This window comes from Cornus florida, unplaced genomic scaffold (assembly GCF_030987335.1).
Source record: "Cornus florida cultivar Cherokee Brave unplaced genomic scaffold, ASM3098733v1 CherokeeBrave_3.0.0_Hap2_Chr02, whole genome shotgun sequence".
Classification (NCBI taxonomy): Eukaryota; Viridiplantae; Streptophyta; class Magnoliopsida; order Cornales; family Cornaceae; genus Cornus; species Cornus florida.
The window spans coordinates 10,045,548-10,060,835 of record NW_026775572.1 but is presented as its reverse complement, the minus strand read 5'-3'; the positions used below and the strand labels follow the sequence as shown (position 1 = coordinate 10,060,835).

The following is a 15,288-nucleotide window of genomic DNA, read 5'->3' as shown; positions in this document are numbered from 1 at the left end:
CCGCTAATTAGGTTGCACATTACATCTATAAACATCTCTATTATGGCCATAAATAACACAAAATATTCTCCAAGCTAGCTAAGGGAGTGTTTAAAAAATGTGGTATCTGGACGCCAAAAAGTGGTACCTTTAGTTCAAAAATGTGGTACCTTTGGAAAAAAAATGGTACCTTTGCAAAAGGGACTTATTTTTGCAATTGAAAATGGTATTACACCACACACCGCTAATTAGGTTACACATTAGGGCCATGAATAACACAAAATATTCTCCAAACTAGCTAAGCGAGTGTTTAAAAAATATGGTACTTGGACGCCAAAAAAAGGGACTTATTTTTGCAATTGAAAATGATATGAAACCACACACCTCTAATTAGGGTGCTCATTACATCTATAAACAGCTCCATTAGGGCCATGAATAACACAAAATATTCTCCAAGCTAGCTAAGCGAGTGTTTAATGGTACCTGGACGCCAAAAAAAAGGACTTATTTTTGCAATTGAAAATGATATTAAACCACACACCGCTAATTAGATTGCTCATTACATCTATAAACAGCTCCATTAGGGCCATGAATAACACAAAATATTCTCCAAGCTAGCTAAGCGAGTGTTTAAAAAATATGGTACCTGGACGCCAAAAAAAGGAACTTAATTTTGCAATTGAAAATGGTATTAAACCCCACACCGCTAATTAGGTTGCATATTACATCAATAAACAGCTCCATTAAGGTTATGAATAACACAAAATATTCTCCAAGCTAGATAAGCGAGTGTTTAGAAAACATGGTACCTGGACGCCAAAAAATGGTACCTTTGGAAGAAAAGTGGTACCTTCGCAAAAGGGACTTATTTTTGCAATTGAAAATGGTATTAAACCCCACATCGCTAATTAGGTTGCACATTACATCTATAAACAGCTCCACTACGGCCATGAATAACACAAAATATTCTCCAAGCTAGCTAAGCGAGTGTTTAGAAAATATGGTACCTAGACGCCAAAAAGGTGTACCTTTAGTTCAAAAATGTGGTATGTTTGGAAAAAAAGTGGTACCTTCACAAAATGGATTTATTTTTGCAATTGAAAATGGTATTACACCCCTCACCACTAATTAGGTTACACATTAGGGCCATGAATAACACAAAATATTCTCTAAGCTAGCTAAGCGAGTGTTTAAAAAACATGGTACCTGGACGCTAAAAAAAGGGACTTATTTTTGCAATTGAAAATGATATTAAACCACACACCGCTAATTAGATTGCTCATTACATCTATAAACAGCTCCATTAGGGCCATGAATAATACAAAATATTCTCCAAGCTAGCTAAGCGAGTGTTTAAAAAACATGGTACCTGGACGCCAAAAAAAGGGACTTAATTTTGTAATTGAAAATGGTATTAAACCATACACCGCTAATTAGGTTGCACATTACATCAATAAACAGCTCTATTAGGGCTATGAATAACACAAAATATTCTCTAAGCTAGCTAAGCGGGTGTTTAGAAAATATGATACCTGGACGCCAAAAAGTGGTACCTTTAGTTCGAAAACATGGTACCTTTAGAAAAAAAGTGGAACCTTCGGAAAAAGGGACTTATTTTTGCAATTGAAAATGGTATTAAACCCCACACCGTTAATTAGGTTGCTCATTACATCTATAAACAGCTCCATTAGGACCATAAATAACACAAAATATTCTCCAAGCTAGCTAAGCGAGTGTTTAGAAAACAAGGTTGCCAAATATAAATAAATAAGTTAAAAATGATAAGATGGGTATTTTAGCCTACACAAATTCTAAACAAATTTTAGCGAAATATGCTCTACTTATGAAATTGAACAATTAATGAAGCAAATTCTAGTGCAGTAATTTTAGCGAAATATGCCCTACTTTCTCTTTCTTTGTGACCCCAGCTCGGGAACTCCAATTAATAAAGCAAATTCTGGTGCAGTAATTATTTTGAGATCCTGTAGTCTTCCAGACTGGAACCTGTTTCTCCAAAGTTGTAAGGTAGTCTTTGTGGTTTAACTTGTTTATTGTTCCTTCAATGTAAATCAGCTGTTTTTAAAATTTTCATGGTCTGTATTTTAGCATTTTGCCTGCCACTGCTTCTCAAGGTTCCAATGCTCATGCTCTTGGTCTGGTTTTGCTCTGTGTCCCTCTAGAAATTTCGCTTAATTGATTTGGAAATCTTATCTGGAAACACGAACACAAGCAAGACTAATTTCTTTTAAATGCATTGGAAATTGTAATTTGCTGTTTTTCAGTTTGGGTGTTCATGGTATTAGTGACCCAACTCGACTATGAGATAATAGTAGTATTCTCTTTCCAAATGAAATTTTCTTCCTCAAGCTGACATGTTAGACAATTTCCATTAGCAAAAGATTCAAAGCTATGATGTCGTATAAGTTCAGAAATTAGAAAGAGAATTTTGTATTCTCCCGTTTGGCATGTTTCTACACAGAAATTTGTGGTGCACACGCAAATCATCAACATTTTTCAGTTGGGATTTGGGAACCCTCAAACAAAAGATCCATCAACTACATAGAGCATCAACATTTTTCAAAGCTTCAAAAACCAGAACATAGTGAAATCAAAAGAGATCAATCGATCAATGAACAAACCCTAAAAAAGAATTAAGCAAACAGGATGAACATAGATGAGCTCGGAAGGACAACGATGGAAGCTCAGTTGTTGATTTTGATGGTGGTGATGCCTTTCCATTTGGAAATGACCATCTTCTGTACACCGTTTCTCATCTTCACCTTGATCCGGTCCTTCTCATTTCCAACATCAGTGAGCCTGGGATGGCAACAAGCGCTAAACCTGAGCCTCGAGCCTAGGCGCGCCTTTAACAACACTGATGGGATTCACAATGAGAACTATCCGACTGAACCTCTGAATCAATTCTGCAAAACGAATGGCATGTTCAAACGTCATGGAATATGATATTACCCAATACCACTTATGATATGGATATGCAGTGCCATTTGTATTTCCTAACCACAAATAGGGAAAAAAAATACTATGAAAAAAGCAAAAAACTCTGAATCACCTATCTAGATTATAACCGCCCACTCCCAAAACAAAGTCCATGTCGACAACGCCATATTTAGCCAGCTTTAACTGTGTCATCCCATTGATATGCTGACAAAAGTGCACCAAAAATCCAAAAGTTGCAGAATCAATAATATGCCAAGGAAAGATGAAAGAGAATTCACTGTTCATTTAACATAAAGCTATACCAGTAAAACATATATGACAAATTAAGCAACATACTAACACAAGGCTATACCATAAACTATTACATGAATAAGTTGAATAATTGAACCTATTGAGCACTTTCAGTATTAACCCTAGTTTGTTATAGACATGTAAGCTTCAAATGTATTCTTAAATTTTCATTTCTATTTTTTTAATTTTATACCCCATTGACTGCACAAACAGATACCTATTGTGTAAAATATTGTAATTACTTTTTGTGTTCAGAAATTTTAAAATAAGAAATTTCACATAATGCAATTTTCAGTAGACCAGTTGACCATAACATTAATATAGAAAAATATATATCAAAACCAGACTAAAGTTAAATTTGGCTTGTCAAAAGGCAACAGCAAAACCCACAGCTGAACTAACCGAAGAAGTGCCTAAACTTCAAAGAATCGATCATTGTGCCGGAATCAAATAGATATAAAAATGCCAACAACCGTTTTACCACTTTCCACATTCATACAAGTTCAGTTTCTCTTGGCACAGGCTAAAAACACCTCTAACCCTCCCAATTCAATGAGTAGCCACATTTCAAAGATACAAGTAAAATCTATCTATGTACAAGGTGAAAGCCTACCTGAATTCGCTTTGTCAACACCTCCAAGTCAGCCTCAGTCACCAAATCTATCTGCCAACATTATACAATGAAGAGCATAAAGATAGTAGAAAAAGAATTCATTGAATTCCAAAGGAAGTCATAATAAGTCAGGTATAGTTCCTGATTATTGAGAAGAAATCTAATATACCTTGTTTAAAATAATACTAGCAACCAATGAACCCTCAATATCCACCTCACCAAACTGCAATGAAAAACGAGAAAAAAGGCATAAGAAAGTGAGGTTTTACTTGAACCAGCAGTAGAACTGTAAAAAAATAAAAGTTCAGTTTTGAGTATAGACAAGAAATTGGCCTCTGGCCACTCTAGACTACGGGTTAATGTTCATGTTTCACAAACTTTGCAATAGAAATAACTTTTTTTTATTGAATATAGCAAACGGCATAATCATTTGGTGGCTGATCGGTGTGCAGTCATTACCAGCATGAGACAATGCCAATAACATGCATATATGAAAAGTTTGACAACAACAACCAGGAAACATGGGGTTCCAAAATAGTGATCCACCAGAGTCTTACACCAATTATGTACTAGAAACATTTTGGTTTTGGTTATCTAAAGATGAGGTGTTTACAAGCAACGGTAAAACTAGTATACTGGCTTAAGGTTGAGAAATCTATGAAAAAATGATTTTTTATTTTTAATTCTTCTACTTTGTGCGCTTGCTTTACATTGAGATTGGGAAAGTAAAAACAGAGAAGGTGATTGAGCTGAAAAGTTGTATTGCTCATGCCCCCACTGTTTGATTACTGAGAAATTGAAAGAAAGGAAAAGCAAATGATATATTGATTGTCAAGTTCATTTTTGTGGTTGGCAGAATTGGATTTTTATTTTGAAAATTTCGTTAAATGGTTGATTGTTTAATTACAATTCGCAGAAAGACAATTTACTTTTTTGTTGCAGTGATTAATAACATTATGTAGATTACCACTGTCACAAAGGGTTTTATTTTGGAATTCAAAAGCCAATTTTATCTTTTGGCTTAAATTAGTCATTCACATTTGGACCAAATTTGAAAACTGAATTTTTTAAAACTTGGGCCAGCTTTGATCAACCCAAGAGCTTTTAAGTTTCAGATTTCTTGTTAAGCTTTTAAGCTCCAGATTTCTTGGTCATGTTTCACCAGATTTTAACTGAGCTATTAATTTTTTTTTACTTTCTTTCTGATGTTATGGTTGGGATTTTATGGTTGAATTAGTGGAGTTTAAATAGGATTCATCCCTACAAATTTTCAACAAACTCTGTTTCAACAACCAGATTTTCTGATTTTGACGACGTGCCCAATTCAAGAGATTAAGCAGGGAGATAGGAAGAAAAACAGAGCTTGAACCAGGAGAGAGAAAACTTAAAATTGGACCGGGCTAGCTTTTGCAGAGGAATAAGAAGTTGCTGCCCTTTATATTATTATTATTTTCTTTGCTTCTACTCTTCTCCTATTTACTCCAGATTTTGGTTAAAATAACAGCACTAGTCTTTAAAGTTGCTGCTCTTAGTTTTTGGCTGTTGGTCTTCTCCTATTTACTGGACAATTTTTTTCCATTGTTTGAATTATAATCTTGCAATGTTGTAGAAGATTTCAAGTCATTTTTCTTGTAGTGCAGTGGTAGAAGTCTTTTTCACCCCTTGTTTAACAAGTTTTGAATTAAACATATTAGACTGACTACAGTAAACTAAAACCGTATTGACTACAGTAAACCATAAACAAATTAGAAATTAATTATCTTAGACTTACCTAAAGCCATGGTGAGAAGGCTATAAACAATTTGCTAACTGCTGGCCCAAATTTGAATATTTGGAGCTAATGAATCCCTTCTCGAGCCTCCAAAAAAGATACAATATAAATAAGATTAAATATTTAATTGGGAATAAGTCGAATCAAAATTTACCAGTTTGGCATGCCGATGAGAAAGGGAAGGAAACATTTCTGTGATGGAGTTCCCAACTCGACCTTCTTTTCATCCGAAGCCTTCACATAACCATTAATTTCTCAGAAATATTAGGAGAGGTTGCCAGAAAAGATGTCATGGAAACTGAAGAAGCAAAAATGAAACAAAAAAATGACATGATTACTTTTTTCCATTGTTATACAATCTAGAATAGAATCAATCATCTATTCATATTGACAAAAGATTTAAATCTCCATTCCACCACTCATTTTATATCCATTTAATGTTTATCCAACACCATCAACATGACTTATCAAATAAAAAAGAAAAATAAAAAAACAGAGGAACCAAGATGGGGGGACAAAAAAAAAAAAAAAAAAAAAAAAAGCAACAAAAAATAATGGACGAGTAGAGATCTCAAAAGAACAAAGTCATATAATATACTCACATAAACAAACTTGAAGAACAAAAAAAAAAAACCTAGATTGATTATATTAATAGATCTACAAATATAGAAACATGAGTTGTATGGAAAAATCAGATCAAAAGGTTCGAAAAAAGAAAAATAAATGATCTTTGCTTATATTCAGAAGATATTCAAGAATCATTGGCATATATGGTCTATTTTGATATCAGCAATGCTTTAAAGAAAAAAATTGTAGGTTAAGTTCCAAATAGAGACACTTTTCACTATTATTTCTTGCCCACTTAGAAAAGCATTGATTATAGAGGGAAAAAAATGCACAGCAACGCAATTGTAAAACTAGAGACTAGGGGGTAAAACTATGATCAAAACTCTTCCAGTATGAAAAACCACAAAGATAGGAAAACAAAACTAGAAACTAGGGGTAAGACTTGAAAAAAATTCACCAACAAAGAATTCCTACAGAAAAACTGGAACATTCCTAGGTCACGTAATAGAATTTGCAAAAACCAGGAATTAGATCCTCATGCGCTAATGAATCAGAGTGATGATTTTTGCGATGATGACGAGTTCCAACAGAAGTTATAGCAACTGAATTTGCCATCAAATCACTTAAAGAATCAAGCATCCGAGATACCAAAAAAAAAAAGGCAAGCGAGGGCCCAGGTACCTCTTTGACCAAGACCAAGAGTAAAACAGAAGATAAAACAACTAGCATGCAAAAAATCTCCAACTCTTTCTGGTCCAAGAAGCCCAAAAAGCTTATACCATCTACCAAATATCTAAGTTCACCAACTAATTTAATCATGCAAACTTTAATCAGCGAGGAAACTTAATTTTGTGACTTTATAACCTTGCTTTTAGATATGGCCACCTCACAAGATCATTGTCATGGCATTTTTTCATTGTATCATTTGTACAAACACATGCAATACAAAAATCACTTTAAATCAGTGGGCTTCTTCAAGGGGGGAAAAAGTAGAAGAAAACCTAAATGACAACAATATAAAGTGGCTTTTGAATTCAAACAATCAAAGGAATTTATGATTTTGAGAAAAAGAAAATCAATTTATGATTCACGAAAGGAACTCCAACATATACTCACACATATCTGTTAGGGTTCAAGCTTTTCTGATTTTGTTTCAGAATTTACAAATGAAATTTCAGCCAAAGAAATTAAAATGAAATATGCTTACATGAGCGGATGTGATGAGAAACTCCAACACTCAAATGGCACGATAAATCAACCACCATCAGTCTTGTAGTGTGTCTGTGACTCTGTATACACGCAAACAATCAAACACACACCCACACACCCACATATATATATAGATTTACGTATATAGAAACACATATAACACTACAATTGGATTATATCAGTAATCCAATTTGTCACGAAAGGCACGGAAATGGTTAGAGGATTGTTGATCGCTGCTGTTTACAGAGAAAGGGGGAGAGAGAGGTCGGCACGAATGGAATGTGAAAAGAGGAATTAGTAAGTGTACAAAAGGATATTTTAGGCAATACATAAAATAGGAAGAACGGTACTTTAGGCAACAGAAATATGAAACAGTATTTTTTCATGTGCCACCTCAACCTTTGGGTCAAACATATTTTAGAGAAGCTTTGAGACTTTGACTCAACCTCTAAGTAAATATAGTGCCCTAACCTCATTTATATGTAATAATCCCTTTAAAAAAAGCACTGGTAATGGCTCTTCCATTCCCTCCAATTTTTCCCCTCCCCTCCAATTTTTGTCTTCCTTCCACTTTTTCCTCCGCTTATTTATATATATAGAATATTTGGTGCCTAAACTGCGTCATTTTTTTGGGTCCATTAACACTATATTCCACTTTCCCATTTCAATTTCATTTAGCCCTACTTCATCCATTTCCCCTCTCTACTCTATCTCGATCTCTCAGCTACAAGACTCATGTACTTTGTTTCGATCTCTACTGCTCGATCTCTATTTCTCAGCTGAAGCCCTTGATTGATGTTTGCTAACCCGCTCTATCTCAATCTCTCACTGCTCGATCTCCATCTCAGCTGCAAGACTCCTCTACCTTGTCTCGATCTCTATTTCTCAGCCCAAGCCCTTGATTGATGTTTGCTAACCCATCTCTCTTTCGGCATTATCTCATCTGAGATTACAAAGTTGAAGCCCTTCTCTTCAGGCTGTCTCTCCTCTGTCTCGATCTCTACCAGCTACTCTATCTCCAAGAGCTGTTAATTTATGTCATTTCGAGATCTTACTCACTAGATTTTCCTTCCAAAACGTTCTCGCTAAAGCCTCTCTCAGGTACCGCTTAGTTTCATTTTTTCTTTGTGGTTCGTTGTTTTATTTCTCACTGATCATTCATTTTACACAATTTAGTTTCTCTCTGCAATTCTGAGTAAGTTCCAATCCATAAGCAAATTTCTTTTTTTAATGTTTTTTTTCTTTCATGAAATGAATTTTTGGTTTGAAATTTTTTTTCTTTTATTTCCAAACGAATTTTTCATACTTAGTGTGTGTGTGTGTGTATATATATATATATATAAGATCTTTTACTATACATAATATTTTTATAATACGTTTCTTCAGACTTTGGTTAGGATTGTTTTAGTTTCTCTCTACAAGACTAATGATGTTTGGTTGTCTTATGTAGAGTTTCTTCAGACTTTCAACAATATAATTTTTGTGATGTGAAGTGTCAGGGTTGCTTCAACATGTAAGTTGTTCATTTTAGTTATTTATTTTTATTATGATCCTTATATGAGTTTTGTTTTTTTTGTTTTTTTATTCAAGTATATGAATTTAAATATGAGTGTTGTTAGATACATGGGGTCACAAAAATCTAAACTTAAGTATTAGTGAAATTAGTAGCATGGACTTCTTTTTTATCACCATAAAGCGTAAACCTCCATATCTTCCAAGTTAAAAAACGAAAGTCTGAAGTTCCTACTTGCTGGTTAACAGTCCAAGCCTTCCCAGTTAATCATCACACAATATCTTAGAGAAATTCATTTACTATTATTTTTTTATTTTACATTTTTTTTTAGAATACTTTGACATCACAAGGTTAGGTTCCATTGTTGGATAAGTGCACATTTGTATTTATAATAGAAGTCTCACATTTTCAGAACTATGAAATAAGATTAGGATCCATAGTTGGATAAGTGCCATTTATATTAATACAGGGCTTGATTTGATGAGTTTAGGTCATTTTTTGATTGAAGTATGATGAAATTATCAATGAAGCTGACTTAAGTGATGGCAATATGTTATTAGATAAACATAGGCATATGAAGTTAAGACTAGTGCTGAAACATAAAATCAGTGTACATAAAGTATGAATGAAAATTGACACACATGTTATGCAGTTATACCGCCGATACAGTATGTTGTTTTTGTATGCTACAAGACACTGAGCTTGTTATGTTCTTGCTATTGTTGACAGTGTGACCACTATAATTCAGCCTTTGTCCCGGTTTCCTTCGCATTAGCAATCAAGAAGGGGATAACTCGCATTTGATTGGCTAATATTCTTTGAAGGTATTGATGATTGTTTTTCCTGCTTTTTAATTTTTTTATCTATTCATTTAAAATTATTCCTTATGAGTTTCATTAGTTCATCAATATATTCTACTTGTTGCCTGATAGGTAAATCAACTTTGGCATATCATCTTGCTGAATTGTCAGCTTTTACAAATAATCATGTTGCAATATGTTTTTAGTTTGATTAATGCAAATAATTTTTTTATGTTCATGTGGAACTTTTGGAGATTAAACTATTACCTGTTACTTTTTTACTGTACACAATGGAATTGTCAGCTCTTAAATGAATTCTCACTTTTTTGTTTACTTTTCTAGGAAGGATAGATAATAAGCTGACAATGAAACGAACGGTTAGTGAAGTGGAAAAAGTGAGTGAACAAAATACTGAAGCTTCAACTTCAAAATCATCCTAACCACCTCCGAAGAAGAGACGGGGCCCGACACGATGCAAGAATGTCGTAAACGCGACAACCTTATTACCATTAAGGTACATATATATAGAGATCATCTTATATATTTTACATAATTAGACTATATTCAATATGAAGGAGAAAAAAGGATTTCTATCTTTATTTTTGTACTAAACATTTACAATTGTTAATTTTTGTTTAGGGTTAATAAGTATGGATTGCCGATCGGCCTTGGAAGTGGTACATATACTAATTATTTGGGAACACTTGCCCGAAATGGTAAATTAGCTCCTTTGTGCTACAAAACTTGGTGGGAGATGCCTAAATGGCTTAAAGAGGATATGTGGAACATTATAAAGGTAAAACCCTTCAATGACATTAAAATAATTTTTATGAAAAAAGTGGATTAACATGCAGCAATTATCACATTTCAGGGAAAGTATGATGTGGGAATCATGTCAAAATAGTGGACATTATCCTTCATCGGGAAAAAAATGGAGGGGGTACAAGTGTAAATTAAAAAATAGTTAGGGATACCGATGCAGAAAGATTGGCAAACCTACCACCTAATGTTGAAAAGGAGCAATGGGAATTTTTGGTTAGGCATTGGGGTACGCCTATGGCGAAGGTAATCCTCCATCTACCAATTTTGTTTAAAGTCAATAAGTTGAATTTATAGTTTACCTGCTGTAATACCCTAATATTTTAAAGGACTTATTAATTAGGATTAATTACTTTTATTTGATTTTTAAATGATTTATTTGATTCAATGAGAATTATTTATTTATTTATTTTATACAAGGCAAGAAGGGTTAGAAGTTAGGTTAGTAGGTGCAAAGAGTCAAAGCCTGGCACTCCCAAAATTCACTGGAGGCACTAACCACTGGGCTATCGAGGCATCTGCGATTCAATTAGAATTAATTGCTTTTATTTTATTTTTAAATGATTTGCTTTATTTAATGGAGTGTTATGGTCAATGGTCTTATTTTTATTAAATTATGTTTCGTGATTATATTTGATGAATTGGTGTGTTGGTTTGCTTTATGAGAATGTCATGATTGTGTTGTTTTAAGTTGCTTATTTGACTACGTGTGATTTTTATGCTAGTGTAATTTTATTGTGAATTAATTGTAATTAGTTATTTTAATTTACCTGTTTATTTAATTATTTGATTTATTTAAACTAATTGGATTTGGGCTTAAGGGAAGTTGGACCAAAGGATATGGTCTTGGGCTTGAAGGAGGCCTTATTGGGTTAATTAATAAAGGCCCATGGTTATTTAATTATTTAAATGATTATTTTTGTATTAATTATAAAAATATAAAATTCTATATAAATATAATTAATTAATAATTGTTAGGGAAAGATATATATAGAGATATATATTTATGGATATATATAGATTTATTTTATTTAATTAACTAATGGTTAATTATGGAAGATAAATATATATATGTATGTAATATAATATATGTTTATATATATTATATTATTTAAAGATTATTATTTCAATTGATAGTCCTAGTTGGAATAAGATTTAGTTTTTAATATGTATAAATTTACACATAAGGTTTAGGGTTAAAGAGTTTACATGTTAGAAAAATAAGAGAGAGACAGAGAGAAGAGAAAGTTGATAAAGAGGAGTCTGGATCGGAGAAAGAGATGCTGGAATTGGAAGAGACAATCAAAGTTTGAAGCGTCGGTTTCGTTTCGAAACATTCAGGCAAGTTCTTTTCTAACTCTCCTCTTAGGAACCATAAGTTTATCACCTTGAGTATCAAGGTTTTAATTAAATTATAAATTTAAATCATGGTTAGAGTGGATAAATAAAAAATATTAAGTTAATTGTATTTGATTAAATCAGGATTAAATCGTAGTATTAAAAACATACTTTATTATAATTATGATTATTTTAGAATTATTGGTTTTTAATTATATATATAGGTTGTATATATTTATAAATTAATTATTATGCTTGATCTATGATCCAATAGGGTTATTTATAGTTTCTGGAATTTTTGGAATTTTTATGAAAATTTCTGGTATTTTTCTAAATTTTTAGGAATTTATTTGATTTGATTTTCCTTTATTTTGTTGGAAAATTTATACATACATATACTGGTTATATATATGCAATGGAGGTCTGTGTGCCGGGGCATGAAACATGGGTTAATAATCAAGTGTGAGCGAGTATAGAAGATGGGGTGCACGCGGATTCTGGGCCACTGATGCATTGAGGTGATGTTGAAAATAATCTAGTGTATTGCGGGACACATTAATATGGTGCGCGCAAGATTTGGAGGGCTGAGATGCACTGATGGGGAGCGGCTGATCCGGTATAGGTGCGCTTATGTAGTAGCGAGGAGAGTAGCCAATCAGAGTGCGCCACATCAGCTAGAAGAAGGAACAGGCGCGTGGCAGCACGTGTAACGTGCGTGGGGGCGCGTGATGGAACCTGCCAGATAGGGGTGGCGCGTGGAAGCGCGTGAGAGATGTTTAGGAGCGTGTGGTGGCGCGTGGGGGCGCGTGAAGCATTGTTTAGGGTCCTGTTAAGGTCCTTTGAGGTCTGGTGAATTTCCAGAATTGGTTTTAAGCCAGTTAGGGTTGAAAACAACCACTAGAGGAGGTGTTCTTGGTATTCGGAAAGCCATAGAGTGTTACTACAATGATTAGTAGCATTTATTTTGCGTAAATATAATAATTTATTATATTGTTATGAAATGTGGTGTGTGTATATATAATTATATATATATTTATATGTGTGTGCGTATACATGGATTTGATTAAATTATGATTAATATGGAAGGAATGATATATATATATATATATATATATATATATATATATATATAGGATTTAAATAATCAAGGATTATTAGGAAAATATTATACATATATATATTATATAATATGTGTGTATATATAGGTATGTTAATTAAGATTATTAGTATTATTATTCTTATTTAATATATCTGGATAGGTTGGTTTTTAAATTAATAATATGCGTATAATATGCATGAGATGGCTATGTATGATTTAGCGTATGGTTAAGTTTAAAGTTGATTCATGGTTAAAGTGTAGGCATGGATGAATTGCCAAAGGGTTAAATATATTACCTAAATATTTGTATGAACAGAATACATACATGGGAAGCATGGATGAGTTGCTAATTAAAAGTATAAATGAATATACTTGTGAAGGCATGGTTGAATTTCCAATATATAAATAAACATACTTAAGGAGGCATGGTTGAGTTGCCGATATATAAATAAATATGTTTATAATAGCATGGTTGATTTGCCAAAGTTTGATTATATTGTTATGTGTTAGATGATTAAAATATATTATTTATGATTACTGTTTGTGTAAGTTGGATTATGATTAGATATTCTTAAATTAGAATAGTCTAGTATTTACATGTTAGTGTATTATTTTATACATATTAATAAAATAATACCGATGGTGACATGGATGATTTTAGATATTTGGCTGTGTGATTTAAATACTTAAAATCATTATTGGTTTTAGAATTAAATATAATGTTCTTTTAATTATATTATATTGTTTAAATTATTAAATTGCTATCTAGGATGGAATTAAAGTTAGAGGAGTTTCTTTAAAAAGAAATTGTGGATTGGACTAGGTATAATTATTAGTTAATCATTGATAATGGTTTTGGAATTAATGCATCTAGTTATAGTTGTTATTGTTATATGTATATATACATATATATTATGGTATGTTAAGGTTAAAATTTTATTAGGTTTGGTTTTGATCAGAGATGATCTATCTATTGGTTTTCAGAGGTCTGGTAGAGAGAACTTGCTCGTAGGGTTTAACCCACGATTTATTTTTCAGGTTATTAGAGGTTCCAGTCTCGAGGTTGAGGATCCGCAACTGGGAGACTGTCATTTATCTTGTGTATTTTGAAGTAGTATTAGATTATTGGATAATATTTTAAGGGGTCCTTGAGTTATGGGATTCCCGAATTGTAATTGTTGGAGAATCATTAATTAATTTTTATTTATTAGTTTTTCTTCAGCATATTAGTTTTTCTTTTATTTCATTTTGTACTCTGTACTTGTTTGAAATACTTTAATTGTTTTGATATCTCCTAGTTTTGTGCGCAGACTTGATCAACCCGTGTTTCGAGATCAGGGGGCATCACACCTGCTTTCAGTCATTGTTTTAGGTGGAATGTTCTTTACTCAAAGAACGTTTACTTTTTCTTACTGTTTGTAGGAGGTCAGCAAAAAAAACAAAGAACGTTGTGGGAAGCAGACAATGATGCATACTACAGGGACAAAAAGCTTTGCGCGTGTTTCTGCCGAGGTTAGTTGAAGTTTTGGCAATATAAATTATCTTTTGTTGTTGAATGATTATAAATGTTAGTAGTAAATAATATATATCACAATGTCTATGTTTCTTTTATAGATTGAGGAAAAAAAAGGTATTCAACTTTCTCGTGCAGATTTATTCATTCGCACACATATAAATAAGGATGACAATGCTATTGATGTTGCTGCTTCGGAGATGATTGTAAGTTTTCATACTTCTATTTTGCAAAAAGGGTGTCACGTGCCTTGAAGTGACCAATTTTTGAACTCTTTGTAGTGTATTAGGGGGTCACATGCCTTGAAGTGACCAATTTTTAAATCATCGGCCCGTGTGCCCGTGTGGAGGCAATTTACTTTCTTGTATTTGTTGAAAAGCATGGGAGTATGGGATCTTGTATGTGGAGGCTTCTTGTTGATTGATTTGTGTTGTGGAGGAGAAGTGTTTGCTATTTGTTGTTTGTTGTTTGTGTTAATTTCTTACTCATACCAGTGCAATGGTCTTTTGAATGTAAACAACTTCAAATAGTAGGAATAAGGCTTTGTTGAGTTAATCTGAATAAGAGTTTTTGGTTATACGACATATTCTTTGAATCAATCACACTTTGTCTTGGAACCCATTCTAGCCCTTGTTATTCCATTAATTAATCTTGAAACCCTTTTCTTTCTCTCTTCAATTATGAAATTTCATCTCAAGGATCTAAATCAGCTCTTTATTTAAGAATTTACTTGAACTTTAGGAAGAGTAGTGAGATTGAAAAAACAAAATAAGTTGAAAAACAAACTTAGTAAAACTGACCAGAACTAAAGATTTAAC

The 15,288-nt window shown here is 32.8% G+C and overlaps 2 long non-coding RNA genes across 2 annotated transcripts; one reads left to right on the top strand and one right to left on the bottom strand.

Annotated features, from left to right (window-relative positions):
* Positions 1-3,069: 3,069 nt before the first annotated feature.
* LOC132285316 (uncharacterized) lies at positions 3,070-7,597 on the bottom strand. The gene is made up of 5 exons (XR_009472508.1): positions 7,387-7,597; positions 5,613-5,910; positions 4,011-4,064; positions 3,842-3,892; positions 3,070-3,141 (listed from the first exon to the last, which is right to left on the bottom strand). It is a non-coding gene; the product is annotated as an uncharacterized LOC132285316 (long non-coding RNA).
* Positions 7,598-9,633: 2,036 nt separating this feature from the next.
* LOC132285311 (uncharacterized) lies at positions 9,634-10,761 on the top strand. Its single transcript, XR_009472506.1, has 4 exons — positions 9,634-9,725; positions 10,044-10,215; positions 10,341-10,497; positions 10,573-10,761. It is a non-coding gene; the product is annotated as an uncharacterized LOC132285311 (long non-coding RNA).
* Positions 10,762-15,288: the final 4,527 nt, after the last annotated feature.